At 45.5% G+C, this 26,070-nt stretch overlaps 1 protein-coding gene across 1 annotated transcript in view; it reads left to right on the plus strand.

Moving 5' to 3' along the window:
* Nucleotides 1–26,070, plus strand: part of PLXNB1 (plexin B1) — an 84,324-nt gene that overhangs the window by 21,423 nt on the left and 36,831 nt on the right. The window contains exon 2 of the mRNA XM_075287474.1: nt 14,210–14,266. The gene's annotated coding sequence lies outside the window, so the exon portion shown is untranslated. The remainder of the gene's footprint in view (nt 1–14,209; nt 14,267–26,070) is intronic.

Genomic DNA, 26,070 nt, shown 5'->3' on the forward strand with positions numbered 1-26,070 from the left:
CTCTGTCTGCACGTGCTGTGCCGACTACCAAGGTGACCTTCAGGGCCCTGGGAATAATTACTGGGGCTGACTGTTAAAGCTGGGAATGAATATCATCCCTGATCCGGCTCGCCTCAGTCACACATCAGGCGGCATGAAAAAAAAAAAAATCTGCAAAATTAATAAAAAGTGGAAAATATATCCTCTTATTAACGAACAAAAATCCCTACTGCTATATTGCTGGGAATAGGTGCATAAAACAACAAAACTTCTCCTCCCTGGTCCATCTTGTTTCACCAATGCCAGGGTTCCCACCAGTCTCTGCCCAGAAGACATGCTCGGCCCATCAGTGGCAGCCTATGATTTAAGTGACATTGTATCTAATCGTTGCGGTTGCGTTGTGGCATGCAACATAACGCAACAAGACGACTGTCAGCAAAAAATTCTAAACTGCTGAATTTTTTTTTTGCAGGAAACCTTACCACGGAATAAGTTGTGTGCAATGTATTTGTTGCCTGGCGAAACTGCCACTCAGAAATGGTCACCCGCCAGCAACTCAACTCCTTCTTGGGTTGCCTGACTGGTCTGAGGCTTGATGTTGCCCAACCAAGTTTGCCTAACTGGTGTAGTGTAAGGCAGCAAAATCTGCAGGTACTACGTGTACTGCAATGGGGTAAATCTTCCTCAAAATCTGCATCCGAGGAATACGCCAAATGTGATGTCCTAATATTGAGCCTGTAGGCTTGTGTTGCCTACAAAATTGTCCCGTCCGGGGGCAACACGGTGGCTCAGTGGTTAGCCTTGCAGCGCTGGAGTCCTCGCCTTGAATCCTTCCAGGAACAACATCTGCAAGGAGTTTGCATGTTCTCCCCGTGTTTGCATGGTTTTTCTCCCATACTCCAAAGACCTACTGATAGGAAGAAAATGTACAATCTACGTAAAAAAAAAAAATTGTCCCATCCCGGACGAGGCCCCAATTTTGGTTCTGTGATGGTATTTTGCAAAGATTCTACTTCAGATCGTCTTCACAATTACAGGTGTTTAGTGACATATTGATGACCTATCCTTGGGCTATATCTCCCCTGTTTAAACAGAATGCAGCATTCGGAGGTATGCTGTGTCCTCTTCACTGGATACCGAGCACAGCACCATTGGTTGCATAGGGGCTGTTCTTTGTATTGCAGCTCAGCTGAAGGAAAGTGATGTCGCTAGCCTATGAACAGGAGCGGCGCTCAACCAGGGACTGCTGCTGATTTGTGGGGGTCGTTGGAATGGAACCTCTGCTGATCAGATATTAAGGATAGATCATCAACATTGAATTTTCAGAAAACCTTTAGTGGCTGGGGAAGAACTTGGGTACGACTGATATGACCACCATATTGTCTGTGGTTGAATATCCTATAAATCCCATATGCTGGTCCAGTACCACTCCCTAGGTCTTCCCTGACCATCTTATTTGGCCACCATACTATCCGTGCTTGTGAATATCCTATGTATCCCATATGATGACCTGAGTACCGCTCCCTATATATTCCCTGACAGTCTTGTTTGGCCACCATACTGTCTGGGCTTGCATCCTATATGTTGGACCAGGCACCACTCCCTCTAGGTTCCTGACCATCTTGTGTTTCCCCCACACCCTCTCTGCCTATGTATATCCTGTATATCCCATATGATGACCTGAGTACCGCTCCCTATATCTCCCCTGACAGTCTTATTTGGCCACCATAGTGTCTGGGCTTGCATCCTAAATGTTGGACCAGGTACCACTCCCTCTAGGTTGCCTGACCATCTTGTGTTTCCACCACACCCTCTGTGCCTATGAATATCCTGTATATCCCATATGATGACCTGGGTTCGGCTCCCTATATCTCCCCTGACCGTCTTGTTTGCCCGCCGCACACCTCGCACACACTTTTGTCGTTGTGCGGCACATTTGGACGTCTGCTGGGATTTGTCTTCTAAGCAGACAATTGCCGGGGTCCCCGCTGGCTGAACAGATTGCTGTTTGCAGAGATAATAAAGGCTCAGGTGGCGAAGGAGAGCAAAGATTCTCCCGACTCCAGGATCTGTCCTATTATGTTCTGTAGAAGGATACGGAGGCGCGGGGCAGGTTTCATCTTCATTTACTGTTTAACATTTAACCCCTCGATGGCTGGGGCTGTCACTTGCACATATGACAAATTCATTAGTGACTGTGATTTATCTGCGGCGTCTACAGGGGAAGATAAAAGTGATGGAAATGCCTTTAGAAATGTCTTAAAGGTCATTTCTACTAAAAAATCACTTGATAATAGAAGTTGTTGGGTCGCTCTCTTCTGTCTGGCAACCTCTAAGCAGTCGAAAGGAGACTTTAAGTCTTGTTGAAATTCCACATTGACAACCAAGTAATGGCTGTCTGTACTGGCCACGTATGGGGTTGTCAGGTGTTCTAAGGTGGGAAAATGGTCAAGGACCCATTTATTATGCCATATCTATTTTTCTATTTTCCAATTTTGAATGACATACTTGTAATACTACATATGCCCAGTAGTGGCCACTGCAGGGAAAATGATGGAGAAAAGCTGCAATCAGGAATACAATCACTGATCACTGAAGATTATTGAAGAAAGCCAATTTGCCTAGCAAGATCAATGCATTTTATGAAATAAAACATGACCATATCCTCATCTAGCGATGCTGACTCTATGGTTACATTCTCTGCAGTCTGTGGAAAATCCCTTTAAATTGTCTATTAGTTCACCTGTCCAAACGGAGGGGGGTGTTGGTACCTTTCTACAAGTCACACTGACATGAAGCAGTGCTAAGTAGGATCATATGATTGCTTCTCTCCGGCGTGTTAACCGCCCATGGCACTTGTCATGTTACATTTCTATCAGTTTTATGACTGCGGAGCTATAGCATAACCGCTGAATCGCTGCTTACTGAAAAATTTCCTTGACTAATTTGCTCGGATAAAAATGTGTAAAACTTCCATGCAGAATACAGCAGCAGGCGCTCATTTACATGTGGCACGTAGCCTCCTGCAGCTTGTGGCAGCTGTCACGCTCAGCGGGCTGCAGATGTGACCTCCCCCATTATAGCCTGGCATTATAGTAGGTTGCAGTACAGGGCGGTACACTGTGCCTGCTGAATGGCATGGCTGTGCTAGGAATTAATGCGGGCACATTTGCCATGGCTATACTATTATATTAGATGGCCTGTAGGCTTATACATTGGGCACAGAGGGCCCGAGCTTGGCGCCAACCCATTGGGACAGGGCTGCAGTGTAGTTCATGGGGTTTAGAAATTGCATTGCAAAAATTGTAGATTTAAGTTTTTTTATTTCAGGTTTTCTCCTACAGCGTCCAGTTGCCATCCTATGATGATGACCCATAGATTGTAAGCGCTTGCGCGCAGGGCCCATTGTGCCAAGTGACTAATTCTTTGTAATATATCTTTTTGTCTGTACTTGAACCCTACAAATTATACAGCGCTGCGGAATATGTGGGCGCTATATAAATAAAACGTATTATTATCTGACCCTTATAGCAGTGATGATGTCACATGGTGATGTCATCACCGTAAGGTTAGGAAGGGTCCGGATGTGACGGGAGACCCTAGAAAGAGACTACGTGGAAACGCCATATTTAAGGGGGTGGTCTAGCCCCAAATGTATTCGCTTATAGGGGTCCACTAATAAAATGGGGCCCACTCCGTATAACACCCAGCCGCTGCCCAGTATTTGATGACTACGACTCCCAGCCAGCTGAGAATTGCGTAGGAGGACTAAAGGGAGGGACAGATGAGTGGGGGGTTACTTGGCACGGCAATGGGGTCTCCGCAGATGCCTGGATAGGGTTATGAACTGTCACTGTAGCTACAGAATTGTGTCAGACAAAGAGCAAGTGTTACAGAGGCCGAGACACAGACGGAGCGGGAGGATGTTCCCATTAGTATCCAGGGTCTGTGCCAACATCTCTGCTGACCCCTCTCATGTTCTTGCCTCTGCTCTGTCACCTTGTTCCCTTGGTGCGGTATTATTGCACTGACATGGCCGTATATTGTTCATAGAGCAGCTCCGGGGCCTAGATCTATGGGGTCCATGACGGTAAAGCATTACTGCTGTCAGTGAATGGGAAACTCCAGGGGCAAAGTTAAAGGCTCCTGGTTTCTGGTGTGAAAGTTGCCCCTCACACTGCTTTCATGGCCGCCGTACCGGTCTGTCACCTTCAGCTGCAGGTCTGGGTCTCTTAAGAGATGACTTAATAATTCCCATATGTGCCCCCTGCACGTTAAGCGCGCCCTTTGTTGTTCCCGAAGGATATTGTTGGATCTGATCTAAAGCTGAGGCTTTCATTGAGCCCCTAATCTGGTTAGACAGCTGTGCCATTCAGGACCCCTGGAAAGCTTGGTGACAACCACTATAACGGCTTGTCACCTATATGTAGGACTAGGGGGTGCAGGGGTAGCATTCACAGCCGGGACCTAATGCCACATGGTAAGACCACCACCACCTATAGCCGCAGACTCTGCGCTGGAGCTTCATGTTCTACCTGTATCTAGGACACTGCTAAATATAGTCTACGGGGGGACTCTGTTATTTAGTGTGGACCCCTCGCTTGGCTTTTGACTCCTCTTTCCCGTGTTTTATTAATCCTGTGATTTCCCCAATCAGGAATGAAGAGTGAGCGATAAGGCGATTGTGGCGCGGTAGATTATTCGGGTATGGGAGCTGTATGTGGGTCAGCCGGATTACAAATCATTATTTGCAGCCTATATGTATTAGAGCAGATTAGCCCCTGTGGTTGACGCTCGGCGCTCATTCTACATGTATAGTGTTATATATAGCTCCCCGGCTTCCAGAATTGGGATTTGTATAGATCAACTCTCCTGGGGGTCGGGCGCCTCCTCTGCCTTATTGAAATGTATTTGGTTCATCGGAGTCTTTGTGTGAATCAGAAATATAAACGCATTTCAACCTGTAGAGATTTTTGGGATTGGAAAAGTCACCTTCGAAGCAACATCTGGCTCTTGGATTGACTGGGGGCTGGGGCGGACATGTTGGGGCGCTGTTCTCATTCTCATAAAGAAAGCGGATACTGAAAGATAGTCACTCGATATCCCCTCCGGAATTTCCTACTAAAACCTAAATCGTATGTTACTTATTGGAGATCATATGGGTGGCCAATGCAGAGCAGAAAACGGCCAATTGTAAGATGCCCCCCTTTCTCGAAACACTCCCTATCTAAAGCATCACTCCCATCATCCCTGTCCCCAGAAAAATCACCAATGTCCATAAGAGTAGCAACCACAGTGCCATGGTGCCCTACATGAGGATGACTGCTGCCACTGTGCCCACTAAATGGGGTCCACTAAGGTGCCACAATCCGTAAATATTGTCTACAGTTAGTGATGTCATCATGGACGTGACCTCATCACCTTGACTTGTGAACAGGGAATTTTCCTTGGGGTTAGGTTTTATACTGATACAAGCTTAGACTTGAGGACAAGTATGACACATGGGATACCTAAGGAACCGGTGGCATCCTATCCCCTGGATATCTACAGAGCTGGAGTTGTCAGGACTCGGTGCTGCACGAGCCGTGGGTGTCACCGTGGTTTTCCTACAGGGTGTAGTCCCAACGGGAACATTAAACAAAGACCAGTAATAGGACGTAGCACGCATGTTACTAGTTACTCAGTGTTCCCGGGAAATGGGGATATACAGTGTTGGGTTGCAATGAGAATGCGCCTGGCATGTCATTGTATCCGAGAAGGTGAAATCATAATTAGCCTGTAAATCCGCACACCCCTCGGGGCCTAGAGGGCAGGCTCAGGAGTAATCCGGTATTACCTGCTAGTACCTGCCCATTGCTGCTACTGCCTCCTAGTTATAGACATAGAGGAGTGAGATGTTTACTTTTAGGAACTAATGGAGCCAAAGATTAGAGAACGAGAGACTCGCAATCCCCTAATAAAAAGGTATTATCAGCGTTAACCTCATTGGGATTAATTCAGGGCGTCCTATCTGACGAGGGACCTGTCACTTTAACAAAAAAAACAAACAAAACTTCAGTGGCGAGGCTTTGACTTTGGTAGAACCTACGGGGTGCAGTGTTTCTGCCCCTCTCTTGTAGTAATGGGTGGCAGTCTTGGCATGCTTGCCAATCAGAGTCTGAAATAATCCAGGTCCATGGTGAACATGGCATAGAAGCCGCCCATATAAGTGCCGCGTGACTTTGGGGAGCATAGGTCCCATTTTTGTTGGTCCCATCCCTCTTTGATATTGAGAACCTATGCAGGAATCTCCGCCCCCGAGGAGCCGTATTACTACCAAACATGGAGATAAGGCTTGGAACAATTCCCTATCGGACGGGGAAACCCCTTGGGTCTTGGGTGGCAAAACCCAGCACCATAATGAAGGGGCCCAATTTGATCTTTGCTATGAAGCCCCTGGTTAACAATCCATCTGGTCGCTGTGTTGTCTTGGCAGCCATATTTATAAATCCATAAATAGATATTGAATTTTAAGTGTATTTAGTATATGCTCTGGGTATATAATATTGATGTGTTTTTCAGTCTTTTGCATCATTTATGTCCACTTTGGCCTGGTAGGAAACCCCTTTTCAGTGACCTCCCTATAGTCCAAGTCATATGAGGGGGGATGCCCATCGCTATCCGAATATAATTTGCTACGTATGCCCATCTGCGGGTCCCTGGGAGGAATTGCATGACAACTTCCAAAAATTCTGAGCAGGAATTTTTTTGACTTGTTCCCTTTCTTCTTCACCCCCTTTTTTCCAGCGACGTCCCTCAGTAGATCCACACAGCAGCGAGCCAGATTAGGAATGTTTTTAGCGCCCGTTTCTTCCATACCTGCCGCCCAGCCCCGTCCCACACCTCTCTCAAGCAGTCCCTTGTAAATGAGCCTTTTCTTCAGGCCACCAGGACCTAGTGGAAAGTGCCCACCCTGCTGTGGTCGGGTGATGCAGCCTTTCTGGTGGGGGCGACACAGATCTGTGTGTACTTTGGCCCGGCGTACAGCAACTGCAGCCCTGGCGATTTCTCATCATACTGAGGCCTGTGTTTACAGGACACTGACCCTCAAAATGACCCCATTCTAATGCCGTCTGAACACAGCGTCCATTTTCTTTTCCCTCGTATTTCCTATTCGTGTGTACAAAGACGTCTCGCAGAAGAAATCTCACACATCAAATGTGCTTGTAATTAGCACGCCATCATGGCCGCTACCCAGCTGTGCACACAGGGGCATAGGTCGCCCCCAAATCCTAGTTATTACCTCCGACCCTTGCCCAATGATTGATGACTGTATTGGGCAAGGCTTCCCACTTCGTAGTCTACACTTAATCTGAAAGCTGTGCTGTTTGGTTACTATGCGCAACAGACAGGCTTACGTTCTAATTTATTGTATATGCATAGGGACGTCACCCAGCTTTCCTAGGAACAGATATGCCTTGTCTCATAGCGAAAATCAACTAGGCCAGAAATCCTGTACTGGTTTCCTCCGTCCAGTAGCAAAGCCTTGATCCCCATTGTATTCGCCTGTCATACCAATAAACTTTTGAAGAACCAAAAGAGGGGCAAAATGTGCGGCGCACGTAGCGCGCTGCAGCAAATTTAGCCCCGCCCACTTTAGTGTTGACTCCGCCCATTCTCATTAATTTTTCATGTGCCCGCACACAGTATAATCCTCCTACAGTCACCCGTAAATTTTATGTCCCCCCTCTATCTCTTCCCCAGTTTCATATACACCCTTCATCTGCCCCCAGATTCATGTCCCCTCCATCTCTGCCCCCAGATTCATGTCCCCTCCATCTCTGCCCCCAGATTCATGTCCCTTCCATCTCTGCCCCCAGATTCATGTCCCCTCCATCTCTGCCCCCAGATTCATGTCCCCTCCATCTCTGCCCCCAGATTCATGTCCCCTCCATCTCTGCCCCCAGATTCATGTCCCCTCCATCTCTGCCCCCAGATTCATGTCCCCTCCATCTCTGCCCCCAGATTCATGTCCCCTCCATCTCTGCCCCCAGATTCATGTCCCCTCCATCTCTGCCCCCAGATTCATGTCCCCTCCATCTCTGCCCCCAGATTCATGTCCCCTCCATCTCTGCCCCCAGATTCATGTCCCCTCCATCTCTGCCCCCAGATTCATGTCCCCTCCATCTCTGCCCCCAGATTCATGTCCCCTCCATCTCTGCCCCCAGATTCATGTCCCCTCCATCTCTGCCCCCAGATTCATGTCCCCTCCATCTCTGCCCCCAGATTCATGTCCCCTCCATCTCTGCCCCCAGATTCATGTCCCCTCCATCTCTGCCCCCAGATTCATGTCTCCACATCTCTGCCCCCAGATTCATATCTCCACATCTCTGCCCCCAGTATCATGCCGTCCTCTCCTTCATCTGCCCCCAGTTTCAAGTTCCACCTCAGTATACACATTACACTTACCTTCTCCTCGTTGTGCCGCCGCTCTCTCTCGCACACAGTTGTAGGCGCGATGTGACGTCATCACATCGCGTCTACACAGCCAGTAGCCGGCGTGCAGCGGCGAAGCAAGGAGCTGAGCTGTGACAGCTCCTTGCTTTATCTGCGTATGTGTTCTACTCAGATCTGCGTCCTCTGGACGCAGATCTGAGTTGAAATTGGGACATACCTCCCTCCAACCGGGACCGTGGGACACGTCGCCGAAATCGTGAATGTCCCGCGGAAATTGGGACGGTTGGGAGGTATGGCCTGGGGTCACCCATTTGAGTCTAAAATTTCCATTGAGTGACACCCTCTGTAGGGTCCTTGAGAGCAGTCAAATGGGTGGTCACCCAGCTTTCCCAAAAATCCACATGCGAACGAGAGTAACTGGGTAGATGTTGATCAAATACATGTCGGCTCACCCTGCCAATTTTGGCGGGACCAGATGACCATTTCCTATGTGTAGGGGAGTGATAACTTGTCCCCAACTGCCCAAGTTACCCCCTCTTATGCCCTTTGCCCATTGAGCACAGATGTACATATGGTTGTACCAAGGATGCATGTGTATCGGGGCTTGGGAGGGATATAACTATCGAACACGATCTTTCGGCCATACTGATGTGTTTGGCGCAGCTTACAAGTGGAGGTGCACGTGTTCTGTATTGTTCCTTCAAGGCTTGGCGTGTAAAAGGTTAACAAAGTGCGGGATTTTGTGCAGAGACTCTTCCATTCGGGATTTGCCTCTGAAGCCAAGGAGGTATCGTGTACCACAGTGAACAAGGGTGTCTGCGGCCAGCATAGGCGCGTTGGCTCCAGTCCATTTCACACCCCGCCCAGTGAATTTATTTTTGTCCTCATCCAAGTTCATTCTCTTGGCCAAAATGAAACCTCCAGCAGCGAGAAAGAGGGAAAATAAACTTTCATCGGAATGTAAAAGACAAGTTCACAGCGTATGGGATAACACTCACGTGGGCCGCCGCCGACTATACTGTAGACTGTAGGTAAGCGCGGGGCAGGCCGGGCATGGAGGGGATCGATTGCTGCCTCCGAGTGCCATCCAAGAAGAAAACTAGATCTGTGGATCAGTCCTTGTGTATAAGGTTTCGTGGTTATCTGCTCCTGGGAAAGCTGGGTGGCCGCCAATATAAATGCCATTTCATCACCTACAGTATGTAGCATTCTTCTTACATAGAAAACCTACCATAGAAGAAATTGATATTTGGTGACTACTCAAGGACCTTGTCTCCTGGTCAGTGTGGCCATGTTGCCTCCATGACATTGGCAGTAATGGTTTCCTTTTATTAGGGCGAGCCGTAGTTTTCCCATATGGTTTATACCACAGTGCCCCCATAACTGCGACAGCCACAACAATTCCTTCCATTCTACTGCCAGCCAAAGTGCCCCCTGTACTGTAATTCCCAATAAGTGACAGCTATACGTCCCCTATAGAAATGGCCGCCACAGTGACCTTGTAGGTTCAGTGTTATAGGGCTCTAGTAATCCCTACAATGCCTTACACCAGCGGCAGCCATAGCTCCCCCCCATGCAGTGCTTGCTTCCATGCTCCCCATAATGCTATCGAAGACCCTGTCCCCTAATACAGCGGCGGCCACAACTTCCCCATAACGTTGGCAGATCCATTCCCATATAACTGCTTCATGACACTGGAGCAGAACAGAACCCTCCAAATGAAGTCAATGGGGGACGGAAGCCACTTAGATGAAACTAGGGTGTCATCCAACAGCACTTCACTATGAGATCTGTCCCCCCTCAGCATTCACATTCGGTCAAGTGTTTGGAGCCTTACAGGACCCCATAATGCTACCACTTCTTGCACCGCTTATCTTGGTGACCACTTTGGATCTAGCTAAGATATGGTGTCCATAGTCCACCACTAGAGCTTGGCTCGTTCCATCCACCCAGCCATCTTGCATTGCACAGCCTGGGAATCTGACACGTTGCGCTGTTCCCTCTCGATCCTTCCACCTGTGGCCTGCACTTATTAAATTATCCATTGACCTTGTCCCATCAGAAGCTCCTTGACATTGTTCACACTGTAAATCAAAGCTTTTATGTGCGACACGACAGCCCTTGGCTCACACGGTCCATTTTATAATTGAAGCTGGCTTATAACATAATGAAATTACCATTTATTAGAGGCTGGGAATTCGCATGTCCCCCGGCTGCCTCAGTAATGATCCTCACTTCTCTTTACAGATGTTGCGACTTGATAAAGTAGTCATCGCTGTGATTAGACCTGACCGCTCCGACACTGCAGATTTCAATGAGCCCGTTCCACAATGGGGAAGATTCTGAATATCCTAATATAAATCTGATTAACCGATAAAGCATCACCGAAAAATTGTAAAAAGGGCCAATTTTGTAGGGCTTTACAATGCAGGCGTCTCCTCATTCACATCACAGATGGGATCACAATAGAAGATAACCACCCAACTTCCTTAAAACAGAAGATTGAATATAAATTTTAACCACATCTGGCGCTTTAGCTGCTTTAATATTACAACTCCCAGCATGCTCCATTCTACTACAGACCTTGCGGCAAGTATTCAGTTTTCTGCAGTGCCCCCAGAGGAGAAATGGGGTATTACAGATTTCATCACTGAAGCTTGAACGTACAGGGACATAAGTGTGAGACTTTGTAGCCACACTGGGCTCTGGTGAATAGTCCTAAGTTTAGTTTTATCCTGCCCCTGTTATTTACATGAAACTGCATTCCATTGGGAACGTGCCATAGTTTAAAGGGATTCTCCACTTTGAGCAAACCTGCCCCGTTTTGCATGAAAATGAGCTCATCACCCGTTGTCCTGCACCTTGGACCCCCATTGATCACTTGCAATATTTTGATGAAACCTAGCAGCAATTGTTCACTTTCTCTGCAGTGCCCCCACAGGAGAACTGCAGGATTACACGCTCTACATAGTAATCAATAGGCTGCCTGTGTAGTGCATGAACATCCTGGGTCCTCCAACACTTCAGATACTCTCTATAGTCACTGTGGTCTCTGGCTATCACGTGAGGGCTCTAAAGCGGGAAGGGGCTACTTATAGGGCATTCGCCCATGTGTTTTCTGTATGTTGCAGCTCCTTTAATCATAGCTTTTCTGATTAATATGCAAAATAGGAATAGTAATGTGTTGCTTTGGTCTGCAGCCTGAGGCTCTCCAGCTGTTAGGACCATGCTGGGAGTAGTAGTACTTATGTCTGACACCCAGGAGTCGGCGCTTTCATCACGATACAAGCTAAATCTACATTCTAGAAAATAACCTTTTTCTCATTGGAAATAATAAGCCCCCTAAAGATTGTGCCAGATGTACAATTGCCTCTCTGAATTCCTGTGTGCCAACTTCAGCCAAACGTTTAGGAAACTGGGCTTCCCTGATGGGTCTGTAATGCTTCTCGCCGTTGAGCTTCGTTATGTGCAGACATTACTAACGAGCTTGGAATGTAGATGTCTTCTCTCTGCTAAATGGTCCTGTCACACTGCGCTGCCCCTTATTGGCAACCATTAGCCATCCAACAAACCCAATAAATTATACACGTGGTAGCGGCTATTACATCTGATGAGCTTATTTAACGCCATTAGTCTAATTCTGTTCAATTACAAAATGGGCCCATAGGGGGCAGCAATTTTGTTTAACTGGTATGGTAGTGCTTAGTACATGTAAATATACCAACTATGTAATATGTCTAAGAGGAAGCTGTCTTCCTTGCCAGCTAGCAGCCCGTTGTTTTCCTTACCCCGCTTGTAGACTTTCTGTAAGTTTGGAGGCCTCCTCAATCTCTACAGATACTGAGGGGAGGAGGGGGATGAAGATGCAGTTTCATGCTGTGAGAGGGGAGAAGACTCAGAAGTGCAGCGTCATTCTGAGAAGAGGGGCTTAACTCTGCAAACTCATGCTATGAGAGGGGAGGAGGAGGATGAAGCTGCAGTCTCTTGTTTTGAGGGGAAAGAGGCACATGAAGTTGCAGTGTCATGCTGTGAGAGGGGAGGAGGGGGGGGACGAAGCTGCAGACTTGTGCTAGATGAGGGGAGGAGTAAGGTGAAACTTTAGTCTCCTGATGTCAGAGGAAAGGAGTGACAATAGCTAACTGATCAGAGCTCAACCGATCCAAAGCTTGAAGTGCCCACCCACACAGCACCATAACAGAGAGACAGCGAAACAAGAATCAAGATTATCAGACTAGACATTGCATTGTGTGGACATTGAGTGGGGGTGTAACTTGAACCTCCAGGGGGCATTGGGCCTTCTTAGGCGGCAGTCACTCTGGTCCCTATGTCCCACCTATAGATATATCCCTGGATTTGAGGCCTTCGCTGCCTTGCTTTCCTGCAGGCTTCACATCTACTTGTAAACGGGAGGATATTGCACTAATAATAATCTTATAGAAGGTAATTTCCTAGAATCCAGTCCCAGGATATGATATTATAGGATTGTGTAATATTACAAGGCCTCACTATTCTATGCACTGAGTTTAGAAAGCTCTTTTACGATGATTGTTCCACCCCGGCTTTCCGTGTCTGCATAGTTGACAAGATTTTAAGACTTAATCCCAAGCAAGGAATATGTCTAAATAAGGGCAGATCAGGGGCGGCCATACAATGCCCTCTGTGTCCTATAGGGTTAACTAAGAGGATCAGATTGAAAACAGATAATCTGGTTGTATGGTTGATATCAGTTCCTTTTTGGTCAGGCTATATTACTGACGCCTGCCCTATAATGGACGGTTCTGTTTTTTCCCCTATGAGATTAGATGGAATTACCAGTTCTAATCTACCAGCTGACCAGTGACATCACTCGACTGCTAATCAGCATGGGAATGAGGTTAATGGACCATGTGACCAAAGGGGTTGTGAATGATTAGGATTTTTTTTCTTTCTTCCTCCATAGGCCATGCCTGGTATCACTTTTACAAACTTCAACTCTTTTCATTCTTAAATGGCCGTCCCTCCACGGATGCTGCCACAGTTGGAATTTTCTCTCTAGCCCCCACCGTTCCTGAGCAATCACTGCGCTTTGTTTTCATGCTTGATATGTTAACTAGACTCTCTAACTACCAGTGGGTGATGTTAGGCTGGAGCAGGCAAGGGGGCTCCAATCAGAGGCTGAGCTCCAAGCCACACCCACCTCGCCTGCTCCTGCCTAACATCACCTACTGGTAGTTAGAGAGTTTAGTTAGCATATCAGGCATGAAAACAAAGTGCAGTGATTGCTCAGGAACGGTGGGGGCTAGAGAATAAATTCCAACTGCACTAGAATGAGTGGAGGGGCGGCTATTTTAAAGGATGAAGAGCAAGTTGGTGGTGAAATGTCCTCTTAATGGCGTTTTTCCATCCGGGCACGTTATCCTCAATCCTGTGGATAGGGGATAAGTTGCTAAGATTGGGGAAAAAAACAAACCCTTTAAGTGAGCAGTAAATGTAGATCTACTTTTAGTTTAGCGTTCCAGTCGTATGTTAATCTATAGGGCAGTTTTTCCCAAACTCTGGTGCAACAACTATATTAAAACCACAATTCCCAGCATGACCTTACAGCCCTGCAGATTGGCGGCCAGTGCTATAGGGTGTGCCCTCATGTAAAGGATCGAGATCCTACAGACCAGCGCTTTCCATAGGGGTCAGACATTGAATGCACTTTGGAGTGTCTGAATGGACCTCTTACTATTATTCTGCATTGTTCTACCTTTCTCTGGTTTTGGGCTTCAACCTCCATTTTTGTTTTTCATTTTCTTTCTTTTTTCTGCAGCTCAGAAGACTACAAACAGGGGAGACCAGATTTCAGACACTTTACAAAGGACAAATGGTGAGTACCCCCATGTACTGTAAGGACTGTGCCAAGGAAGGAGCCACTGAGGTCTACGCTTGTATTGTTATATTGACTCCTGGAGTGGCTAAAATGATCTTCAAGGGTTAGGTAACGTCTTCTTCAGAGGTGATGTGACAGAGAAAACAATAGATGCCTGGTGGACCCATCATAGTCAATGAGGTCCCATTAGGATTTTTTGTTGTCCATTGTTGGAACCATTTTAATGTTTAGTCCTTTCATCTGTTCCTATGACCAGAAACAATGTAGGGGTGAACTCTGACCTTTATCATGTGTATCTAAACATGCTGGAGAACATATGTTGATGGCTCACTTGGCCAGTGATGGTTGGGATGAATTTTGAGCTGAGGACACTGAGAGAGATCCTGGGTGTGATGGGGTGTAAGATCTGGTCCTTGTAAGACTTGTACAACGAGTAGGTGCCATACATAGGACATCCTCTACAATCCCACCCTGCACTGTTGTACTGAACTGATCTATGGTGATCTAAACTTGGTGCAGTAGAACCGCGGGGGCGGGATCAGCGGATGCTGCTTTGGCACAACCATGTTTTAGCATTTGTATGGAAACCTACCTAAGGGTGCATTCACACTACGGAACGCCAGCGTGTATCAGAGCCGTACACGCCGGCGTTACAGCAGGGCTGCCGGACACTTCCCATTCATTTCTATGGGAGCCGGCATGCGAGCGCTCCCCATAGAAATGAATGGACTGCTTTTTTCCATTCATTTCTATGGGGAGCGCTCGCATGCCGGCTCCCATAGAAATGAATGGGAAGTGTCCGGCAGCCCTGCTGTAACGCTGGCGTGTACGGCTCTGATACACGCTGGCGTTCCGTAGTGTGAATGCACCCTAATAGTGCGGGAAACCAATGTCGACCTTCATGGTTGTCTGATGGATATGAGCGCCATCGGAGATGAGGTTGGGTTCTCCTCAGCCAATGCCAATCTGAGCCCATTGTGTCCACAGGATATGACAGGCCTGATGGGTGACGAGTATCTGCAAGAAGTTATTATGTGGCACTTGTGGTCCTAATACTCTGAAAACCTCCTGACACTTGAGATACATTGTATCCTGTAAATCCCTCCGTTATAATATCTGCTGCAAATTATAATTCCATTACTTCTGTCTGTAATTTTCCTCCATTTAGACCCCTTTATCCATTCACTCCCTCCGCAGACAGGAAGCCATTCTTCCCATTGTATTGTGTGACTGCGCTAAATAAAGACTCGCTGATCATACCTTTTCTTAGAGTGGATTGTTCCTTTAGAAATCTCAAAGCCCCAATTAACACATTTATTGAAAATTTTTATATATTATATATTTTTTTTTTTATTCTCTTCCCAGACTTCATGGAAACCTGAGATCATCTTATGTAAATGGATTACAGTATGCAGAAACGGCGCCACTCTTGTCCATAGACTGCCTGGTATTGCAACCCTGTTTTCTTTTTATACTGCAATACCAGGTTTGGCCAATAGACAAGAGTGGCGCTGTTTCAGGGGGGAAAAAAAAGCAATTTTATTAATAAAAAGTGGGAATATTTTTGTTGAAAATGAGGATCAGGTACTGCTCATTCTTAATGTCTGTGGTGAATTAAACCCATCTAGTAGACATCCCCCCCCCTCCCCAGTTTTGGGACTATAATGGAACCTTAGGGCATGGCCAGACAGGGCAGCTACTACATATGGCCGAAGCATTGCCCCCCAACAGCAAGTCTTGAGTTAACCCCATAATTACATGACCATTGGGCACCACTGGGAGCGTAGGGCTCTGACTGTGCAGTTTTTGCATTGTCTGGCCTGTAAGATAAACACTAGACTGGTAGTTGGACAACTTCTTCTCTAAATGAGAACCTGCTGGTGATCACGTGACCGTTTTAGTATCTAAAACTCCTGGTGATCAGCTGTGATTGCCAGTGAATCCTGCCTGCAGCTGTGCTTAGATCCTACAGTGGCCACTACAGGAGAGTTGGGGTATTACATGGCCCTCATTCAAATCAATGGACAGTCAGGGTCGTGCTGAGTCCTCCAGAGCTGGTGCTGATCTCTTTAGCACCCAACTTTGGCTAATACAGGGAGTCCTGAGCGGGATCCCTTCTATGTTGCCCATATACCCTAATGGGAAATCTAAGGTGTGGATGACCATATATATATATATATATATATATATATATATATGTGTTATAATCCTTTAATATCTTACATTACACACTGTCAGCAGAGTTACTGGTGCAATGTGTTGTAGCATAGAGGTTAAGACCTTCACTGCAGTTCTATCATGGGAGCCGCGGCCGCTAACACAAGATATTTTTTTCATCCGCTTTCTCCATCATTTTTCCTATAAAGTACTCAGCTGGGCTCCTGGAGCCTCTTTACACCTCATCCACACAGCGCTGTACTTGTCACATTCCTGCGCTCAGGGAAACCAAGGCTTTCAATGGAGAAGTCTTCACGCCTGGTTGCTTTCCAGTCTCCAAAACCTTTGACTTCTACACAAGAGAGGGGATTACATCTTAACAGCGGCCCATTCAGCTCCGGAGAATAGGAATTATAGGACAATTCTCTTCATAGCAACTTAAAGTAACAGCGCCCCTCTCTGTACCAGGACAAGGCGCAGACTCCGGTTATGTCTGAGACCAGAGAATAGAAAGAGAATAAATATTATATAGTGTATTATTGTAGAACGGAAAGTCAGATATAAAGATTTAGTAATGTAATTTATGTATGATATGAGTTACATCCTGTATTATACTCCAGAGCTGCGCTCACTATTCTGCTGGTACAGTCACTGTGTACATACATTACATTACTTATCCTGTATTATACTCCAGAGCTGCGCTCACTATTCTGCTGGTACAGTCACTGTGTACATACATTACATTACTTATCCTGTATTATACTCCAGAGCTGCGCTCACTATTCTGCTGGTGCAGTCACTGTGTACATACATTACATTACTTATCCTGTATTATACTCCAGAGCTGCGCTCACTATTCTGCTGGTACAGTCACTGTGTACATACATTACATTACTTATCCTGTATTATACTCCAGAGCTGCGCTCACTATTCTGCTGGTGCAGTCACTGTGTACATACATTACATTACTTATCCTGTATTATACTCCAGAGCTGCGCTCACTATTCTGCTGGTGCAGTCACTGTGTACATACATTACATTACTTATCCTGTATTATACTCCAGAGCTGCGCTCACTATTCTGCTGGTACAGTCACTGTGTACATACATTACATTACTTATCCTGTATTATACTCCAGAGCTGCGCTCACTATTCTGCTGGTGCAGTCACTGTGTACATACATTACATTACTTATCCTGTATTATACTCCAGAGCTGCGCTCACTATTCTGCTGGTACAGTCACTGTGTACATACATTACATTACTTATCCTGTATTATACTCCAGAGCTGCGCTCACTATTCTGCTGGTACAGTCACTGTGTACATACATTACATTACTTATCCTGTATTATACTCCAGAGCTGTGCTCACTATTCTGCTGGTGCAGTCACTGTGTACATACATTACATTACTTATCCTGTATTATACCCCAGAGCTGCGCTCACTATTCTGCTGGTACAGTCACTGTGTACATACATTACATTACTTATCCTGTATTATACTCCAGAGCTGCGCTCACTATTCTGCTGGTACAGTCACTGTGTACATACATTACATTACTTATCCTGTACTGATCCCACACCACAGTGCCTCCCCACCATGACCACTATGTCCCTGTAAGTTGCTCCCAATGTATCTTATATAAATGCAGCCCCTGTACCTTTCCCTTCTCCATGCTTCTCCACTACCGGGATCTGACATGTGAGCATCTAATATGAAGCCTCCTCCTGCTCTGCTGTATTTCTTACTTCTGGCCTCTCTGCAGCTTCGGGGATCTTCTTGCTTTCTTACATCTGGAAGGTCGTCTCTTATTCTCTCACACATTCTAGGCAAGTTCTATATGTTCATGGGAGAGTAAAAGAGAATCCCCCCCCCCCAATCTCCTGTAGGAATATGACCCTCTGCTTTATGATGAGGGGGGCATTTACCTCAGCACCAAGACCCTGCTCAGCTGCACAGCAGATGTGGACGTGTCAGAGACGCCCGGGTCTAGTAAAAGGGATCAGCTCAGGGGCTCCAATTCTCTCCATGTGAACAGGTGAATTAACAGGATACGGCCATGAGGACTATTAATAATATGGACATAGAGGATCGCCAGGATAAGTAATGTATGTACACAGTGACTGCACCAGCAGAATAGTGAGCGCAGCTCTGGGGTATAATACAGGATAAGTAATGTATGTACACAGTGACTGCACCAGCAGAATAGTGAGCGCAGCTCTGGGGTATAATACAGGATAAGTAATGTATGTACACAGTGACTGTACCAGCAGAATAGTGAGCGCAGCTCTGGAGTATAATACAGGATAAGTAATGTAATGTATGTACACAGTGACTGCACCAGCAGAATAGTGAGCGCAGCTCTGGGGTATAATACAGGATAAGTAATGTATGTACACAGTGACTGCACCAGCAGAATAGTGAGCGCAGCTCTGGAGTATAATACAGGATAAGTAATGTATGTACACAGTGACTGCACCAGCAGAATAGTGAGCGCAGCTCTGGGGTATAATACAGGATAAGTAATGTATGTACACAGTGACAGCACCAGCAGAATAGTGAGCGCAGCTCTGGAGTATAATACAGGATAAGTAATGTAATGTATGTACACAGTGACTGTACCAGCAGAATAGCGAGCGCAGCTCTGGAGTATAATACAGGATAAGTAATGTATGTACACAGTGACAGCACCAGCAGAATAGTGAGCGCAGCTCTGGAATATAATACAGGATAAGTAATGTAATGTATGTACACAGTGACTGTACCAGCAGAATAGTGAGCGCAGCTCTGGGGTATAATACAGGATAAGTAATGTAATGTATGTACACAGTGACTGCACCAGCAGAATAGTGATCGCAGCTCTGGAGTATAATACAGGATAAGTAATGTATGTACACAGTGACTGCACCAGCAGAATAGTGAGCGCAGCTCTGGGGTATAATACAGGATAAGTAATGTATGTACACAGTGACTGCACCAGCAGAATAGTGAGCGCAGCTCTGGGGTATAATACAGGATAAGTAATGTATGTACACAGTGACAGCACCAGCAGAATAGTGAGCGCAGCTCTGGAATATAATACAGGATAAGTAATGTAATGTATGTACACAGTGACTGTACCAGCAGAATAGCGAGCGCAGCTCTGGAGTATAATACAGGATAAGTAATGTATGTACACAGTGACAGCACCAGCAGAATAGTGAGCGCAGCTCTGGAATATAATACAGGATAAGTAATGTAATGTATGTACACAGTGACTGTACCAGCAGAATAGTGAGCGCAGCTCTGGGGTATAATACAGGATAAGTAATGTAATGTATGTACACAGTGACTGCACCAGCAGAATAGTGATCGCAGCTCTGGAGTATAATACAGGATAAGTAATGTAATGTATGTACACAGTGACTGCACCAGCAGAATAGTGAGCGCAGCTCTGGAGTATAATACAGGATAAGTAATGTAATGTATGTACACAGTGACTGCACCAGCAGAATAGTGAGCGCAGCTCTGGAGTATAATACAGGATAAGTAATGTAATGTATGTACACAGTGACTGTACCAGCAGAATAGTGAGCGCAGCTCTGGAGTATAATACAGGATAAGTAATGTAATGTATGTACACAGTGACTGCACCAGCAGAATAGTGAGCGCAGCTCTGGAGTATAATACAGGATAAGTAATGTAATGTATGTACACAGTGACTGCACCAGCAGAATAGTGAGCGCAGCTCTGGAGTATAATACAGGATAAGTAATGTAATGTATGTACACAGTGACTGTACCAGCAGAATAGTGAGCGCAGCTCTGTAGTATAATACAGGATAAGTAATGTAATGTATGTACACAGTGACTGCACCAGCAGAATAGTGAGCGCTGCTCTGGAGTATAATACAGGATATAACTCCGGATCAGTAATGTAATATATATGGACAGGCCTATGCCATTCTAATGCCAAGTTCCGTGTGTAACAGAATGACCCTCTTGCAGATTTAGAGATTACTTGCGCCATACTTGGAGAATTTCACAAGCTGGATGATTATTTTTCGTCTTCTGGCAGCGAGTGAGCAGGATAGTGGGGCTCGGGCTTGGGCTCTGCCAGAACCTTTCAAAGAGATTTTGTTTGCAGCGTTTTGTAATCTTATGTTTAAACATCAGTCGGCGATTCCCTAATGAGACGTCTTACCAGGCGGCGAGAGGAGATGCATTACTGTCTCCCAGCTAAAGTGCCTGCAGTCCCAATATTTATGGGTGACTGTGATTCCAGCGCGCAGTTTACTTTTTATGTAGAAGGTGCCCTCTGTTAGTCATTACTGCCACTACAGAAAATTACAGTCTGGAGCCGGGCTCACGTGCCCAGGCCGCTGAGCGGACGTAGCTAGGACCCAACGGAAAACAGGCCCAATATATCATGTACGGCTTTTGCATGTGTATCCTTGTCATATGAAATCAACTTGTATGCAGATGGCTGTATGTTCCCGAGTTAACGAGTAGGAAGTACGATCTACACTTAATTTTACAGGGTACTAGGAGGCAGTACTATCTTTGCTTATATCAATGTGCAGAGACTGAAGCAGTACTATCTGTGCCTGTATTGATGGAGAGAAACATGGAAGCAGAGCGATTTGTCCTTGCGTCATTACAGGATGCAATGGGACTGTAGTACTATCTGTGCTTACATAATTTATAGGGAGAGACCTGGAAGCAGTACTATCTGTGCTTACATCATTTATATGGAGAGATCTAGAAGCAGTACTATCTGTGCCTGTATCATTTATAGTGAGAGACCTAGAAGCAGTACTATCTGTGCTTACATCATTTATAGGGAGAGATCTAGAAGCAGTACTATCTGTGCTTACATCATTTATAGGGAGAGATCTAGAAGTAGTACTATCTGTGCCTGTATCATTTATAGTGAGAGACCTAGAAGCAGTACTATCTGTGCTTACATCATTTATAGTGAGAGACCTAGAAGCAGTACTATCTGTGCCTGTATCATTTATAGTGAGAGACCTAGAAGCAGTACTATCTGTGCTTACACCATTTATATGGAGAGACCTAGAAGCAGTTCTATCTGTGCTTACATCATTTATATGGAGAGACCTAGAAGCAGTACTATCTGTGCTTACATCATTTATAGGGAGAGATCTAGAAGCAGTAATATCTGTGCCTGTATCATTTATAGTGAGAGACCTAGAAGCAGTACTATCTGTGCTTACATCATTTATAGTGAGAGACCTAGAAGCAGTACTATCTGTGCCTGTATCATTTATAGTGAGAGACCTAGAAGCAGTACTATCTGTGCTTACACCATTTATATGGAGAGACCTAGAAGCAGTTCTATCTGTGCTTACATCATTTATATGGAGAGACCTAGAAGCAGTACTATCTGTGCTTACATCATTTATAGGGAGAGATCTAGAAGCAGTACTATCTGTGCTTACATCATTTATAGGGAGAGACCTAGAAGCAGTACTATCTGTGCTTACATCATTTATAGGGAGAGACCTAGAAGCAGTAATATCTGTGCTTACATCATTTATAGTGAGAGACCTAGAAGCAGTAATATCTGTGCTTACATCATTTATATGGAGAGACCTAGAAGCAGTACTATCTGTGCTTACATCATTTATAGGGAGAGATCTAGAAGCAGTACTATCTGTGCTTACATCATTTATAGGGAGAGATCTAGAAGTAGTACTATCTGTGCTTACATCATTTATAGGGAGGGATCTAGAAGCAGTAATATCTGTGCTTACATCATTTATAGTGAGAGACCTAGAAGCAGTACTATCTGTGCTTACATCATTTATAGGGAGAGACCTAGAAGCAGTAATATCTGTGCTTACATCATTTATAGTGAGAGACCTAGAAGCAGTACTATCTGTGCTTATATCATTTATAGGGAGAGATCTAGAAGTAGTACTATCTGTGCTTACATCATTTATAGGGAGAGATCTAGAAGCAGTACTATCTGTGCTTACATCATTTATAGGGAGAGACCTAGAAGCAGTAATATCTGTGCTTACATCATTTATAGTGAGAGACCTAGAAGCAGTAATATCTGTGCTTACATCATTTATAGTGAGAGACCTAGAAGCAGTACTATCTGTGCTTATATCATTTATAGGGAGAGATCTAGAAGCAGTAATATCTGTGCTTACATCATTTATAGTGAGAGACCTAGAAGCAGTACTATCTGTGCTTACATCATTTATAGAGAGAGACAAGGAAGCGGTGCTATTTAACCTTGCATTATTTACAGGATGGGGCAGAAGAGCAGTACTATCTGTGCTTCCATAATTTATAAGGAGCGGCTAGGAAGGCAGTGTTATCTGTTCTTAGATAATTTACTAAAAAAACAAGGAGACAGTACTATCAGTGCCTACATCACTTAAACTGAAGGAGCAGGAGGCAGCACTGTGTCTATATGATCTATGGACAGAATATAAGGGAGCAATACTACCTGTGCCCATATTTCAGAAAGATAAAAGGAGACAGTACTACCTGTGCCTAAATTCTTTTTGTATGTAAGAAAGTGAGGCAGCACTTACTGGTAGCATCTAGGATGGCTACATGCTAACCACAAATTTAGGAGTTGTGTGAGATTAGAGAGTATAGTTGCACAAACAGCGCCTCTCTTGTCCATAGGCAGTGACCGGTATTGCAGCCCAAGTTCCATTCTCGGCCATAATAAACATCGTCCTCGGGGATGTTCTGTCATCTTCAGGAACCTTCTAGAGCAGTTGTCAGAATCCAATAAATAACATTAAAAAATGTGGATCTACAAAAGTAAATGAATGTTAATTAATGGCTCTTAAGAGAAGCAAAATCGGAGAAGTTGAAATGGAACTGAAGGACAAATGAGCCCTGCCAAAAAATTTCATCAGTGCTTGGAAGAGAGAGGCCGAGGCCGGGCGCTTACTGGCACCAATAGACTGACTACAGCTGGCACAAGGGAGGCATTCACAAGGAGTTGTCAGTGTTACCTGATGCCATTTCCTTTTAATACCCTGCAGACACATAAGGAGGGCCCTCGAGGGCCAATGTCTGCACACGGGTGCTGCTTATGATTTCCTGTATTCCCTCACAGAATTGTAGTCGCATCCATTTAAGCAGTAACCCTCCCTACCCCCTCTACTTTGCCGGTGTGTCAGTCTTTACTGCGTTTTTTTTGCATTCCATTCGTGAAAAAAACCAAATTGAATGTTCTAATGGTATTACCCAGATAAAGTGGCGATGAATAATTCAATTAACCACATCATGATGCATCTATATGGGCGTCCTCCAGACCCTAGATGCCCACAGTAGGCCCGGTGCCCACGTGCAGACCCACGTCATGGGTAAGACAGAATGTAACGTCTTCCTTTATATGATTATTTGTCACGGCCCGTAAAAAGGGATAATCTCTTTATAAAGGGAATTGACATTTCCAGCTTACAGCGACACTTAGTAAATGTGTATTAAAATAAGTGGATTACATCGGGCAGGATGAACGCCGTCCCCTCCGCGACGCCCCGGGATAAGTGGAACTCCTACATAATTCAGGGGATTGCTTTCTGTAATTAAAGGAACATTGTATTCTATAGGGTTTTCCGCCCTTGTCATAAACAGCATGAATATTTAAGGTAGAGTCAGGCGTATGGCCGTAATGCAGCGGATTAACCCTATCAGCGCCTAAGAGCCCTGGAAAAGCGCTAAATTACTGGAAGTTCTCACCCAATTCGGAGATGGAGTCATTATGTCTGTGGTTTGTCTTCAGGAAGTTGTTAGAACATGAAGGTATAAAAGGGGAGACGACCTCGATGAATCCGGAGATTGCATACGTGGCAACTCCCTAGAGGGAATAACCCATAACCCCCTTTTACTAGTAGAACTTGGCATGGTTATTGTTTGGAAAAACCCCTTGAAATGGCGAATGGGGGAGGCCCCAAACGATCGCCATAATGGGGGGTGGAGATGTGGTTGAGCTTGCACCCTGATATATGGAGCTAGCGTACTGGGGTGCATGTTTGACCAGTGTTCAGACTCCTTCCTCATCCCTAATTAAGTCAACCGCTGCAAAGAGAACCATTAAAGAATTGGTAACTGCTACGTCTATTAGGCTTAGTGGAGAGAATGAAAATTGCAAGATTTAAACTCGGTTTACTGCCTACCCTGCTATTGACTTGACTGTATAAACAGTACACACTGGGCTCCTGAGCTCCCCCTAGTGGTGCCTGCAAGTAGAATGTTATGTAAGTTTCATATTATTGGCGCTCTCTACACTTCGCTGTCTATTTAATGATATTCCAAGGATAAAATCAGATCGGCCGCTTTCAATTCCCACACGTCTTCTCCCCGCACCAGTTCTTGTGATATTGATATGAATGGCTCCGGTGTGATCCCTTGTGCTCGCTGCGACCTGGCGACGGACAACGTAACAAATGACAGAGGGATTCCATTTTATCTTGGTAATTGCTATGGCAGATATGAGCGATGGGCGCACAAATGATTGCAGAGAAATAACCCTGTGTCCTCGGCATTAGTAAGAGGGACCCCAGCCCAACCTTCCGGTATCTCGCGCCCCCCCCATGCTGATAAGACTTGAGGTTGTTGCTATGCTTCTGTCTCCACGTCTGTCACCTTGTGTATTTCTCCTGTGTCAGCATTTTCCTTTGCTTCAAGTTCATGGCTATACCCATGCATGAATTTCTGATATCGCTTGGGTATTTGGCTCACGTGCCCTTTTCCAAGCTTTGGAGCAGGATATGCCCCTCCCCCCCCAATTTACTGTCAATCTTACTCATTCTTAGCATCGCTGGTCTTGCAGAATGCGAGGGAAACAAGCGGACTGAAGGCTGCGCCGCTCAACATGACATTGCCTTTGTCCCAGTTTTCTAAATCTCCCGGAATTAGGTTCTACGTGGGAACTTGTAATTGCCTGAGATTAAAACTGCGGTAAACAGCAGTGCCAAGGTCTATTTAACTATCGGTTACTGGGAAAGTTGGGTTGCAGATGAGTAGAAATCCAGTGGGGGCTTTATGAAGTTCAGTGAAGACTCTGGTCCATCAGCATCCATGTCTTTTCTGCTATATAGTCATACAAGCCCTGTATTTCTGCAAGGCTGCATGAGTCAGCCAATCAGGAGCCTGTGAAAGCTTAGGCCCCACCCCTGAGGAGCTCTACTAATCTTAGTTACCCTAGCAGGGGTGTAGCTATAGGGAGTTACCCTAGCAAGGGCACCTGATGTCGACCATTGAAAATCGGTCGGTCCAGCTGAATCAGTTGAACATACCCAGGCAAACATTACGACTGCCTCTGTCACTGGGCCTTAAGGCGATTTAACCCCTTTAAGTTTCCCCATGCCAGTGCTATACATAGAGGCTGCGTTTACATGAAGCATCTTCTATCGGCCCCGCCACCTATTATAAGTGCACGTGAACATGATCTAAACAAATTACCGCCAGATCGATAAGCGGCATGTAATTTGCTTTCCCGATGCAGCGCTCGCCACTTACTCTTCATTTTCTCTGTCAATTATCTCCTGTTATTGACTTTTTTTAACACCTTTTTGCGAGTTTGCACTTTGATATTAATGTCCTAAATTTATAGGAAACAAATTGCATGTTAGACTCGACCATAAAACCAGGACTGTGTGCACAAG

The sequence above is a fragment of the Leptodactylus fuscus genome, chromosome 9, assembly GCF_031893055.1.
Source record: "Leptodactylus fuscus isolate aLepFus1 chromosome 9, aLepFus1.hap2, whole genome shotgun sequence".
In the NCBI taxonomy this organism is placed as follows: Eukaryota; Metazoa; Chordata; class Amphibia; order Anura; family Leptodactylidae; genus Leptodactylus; species Leptodactylus fuscus.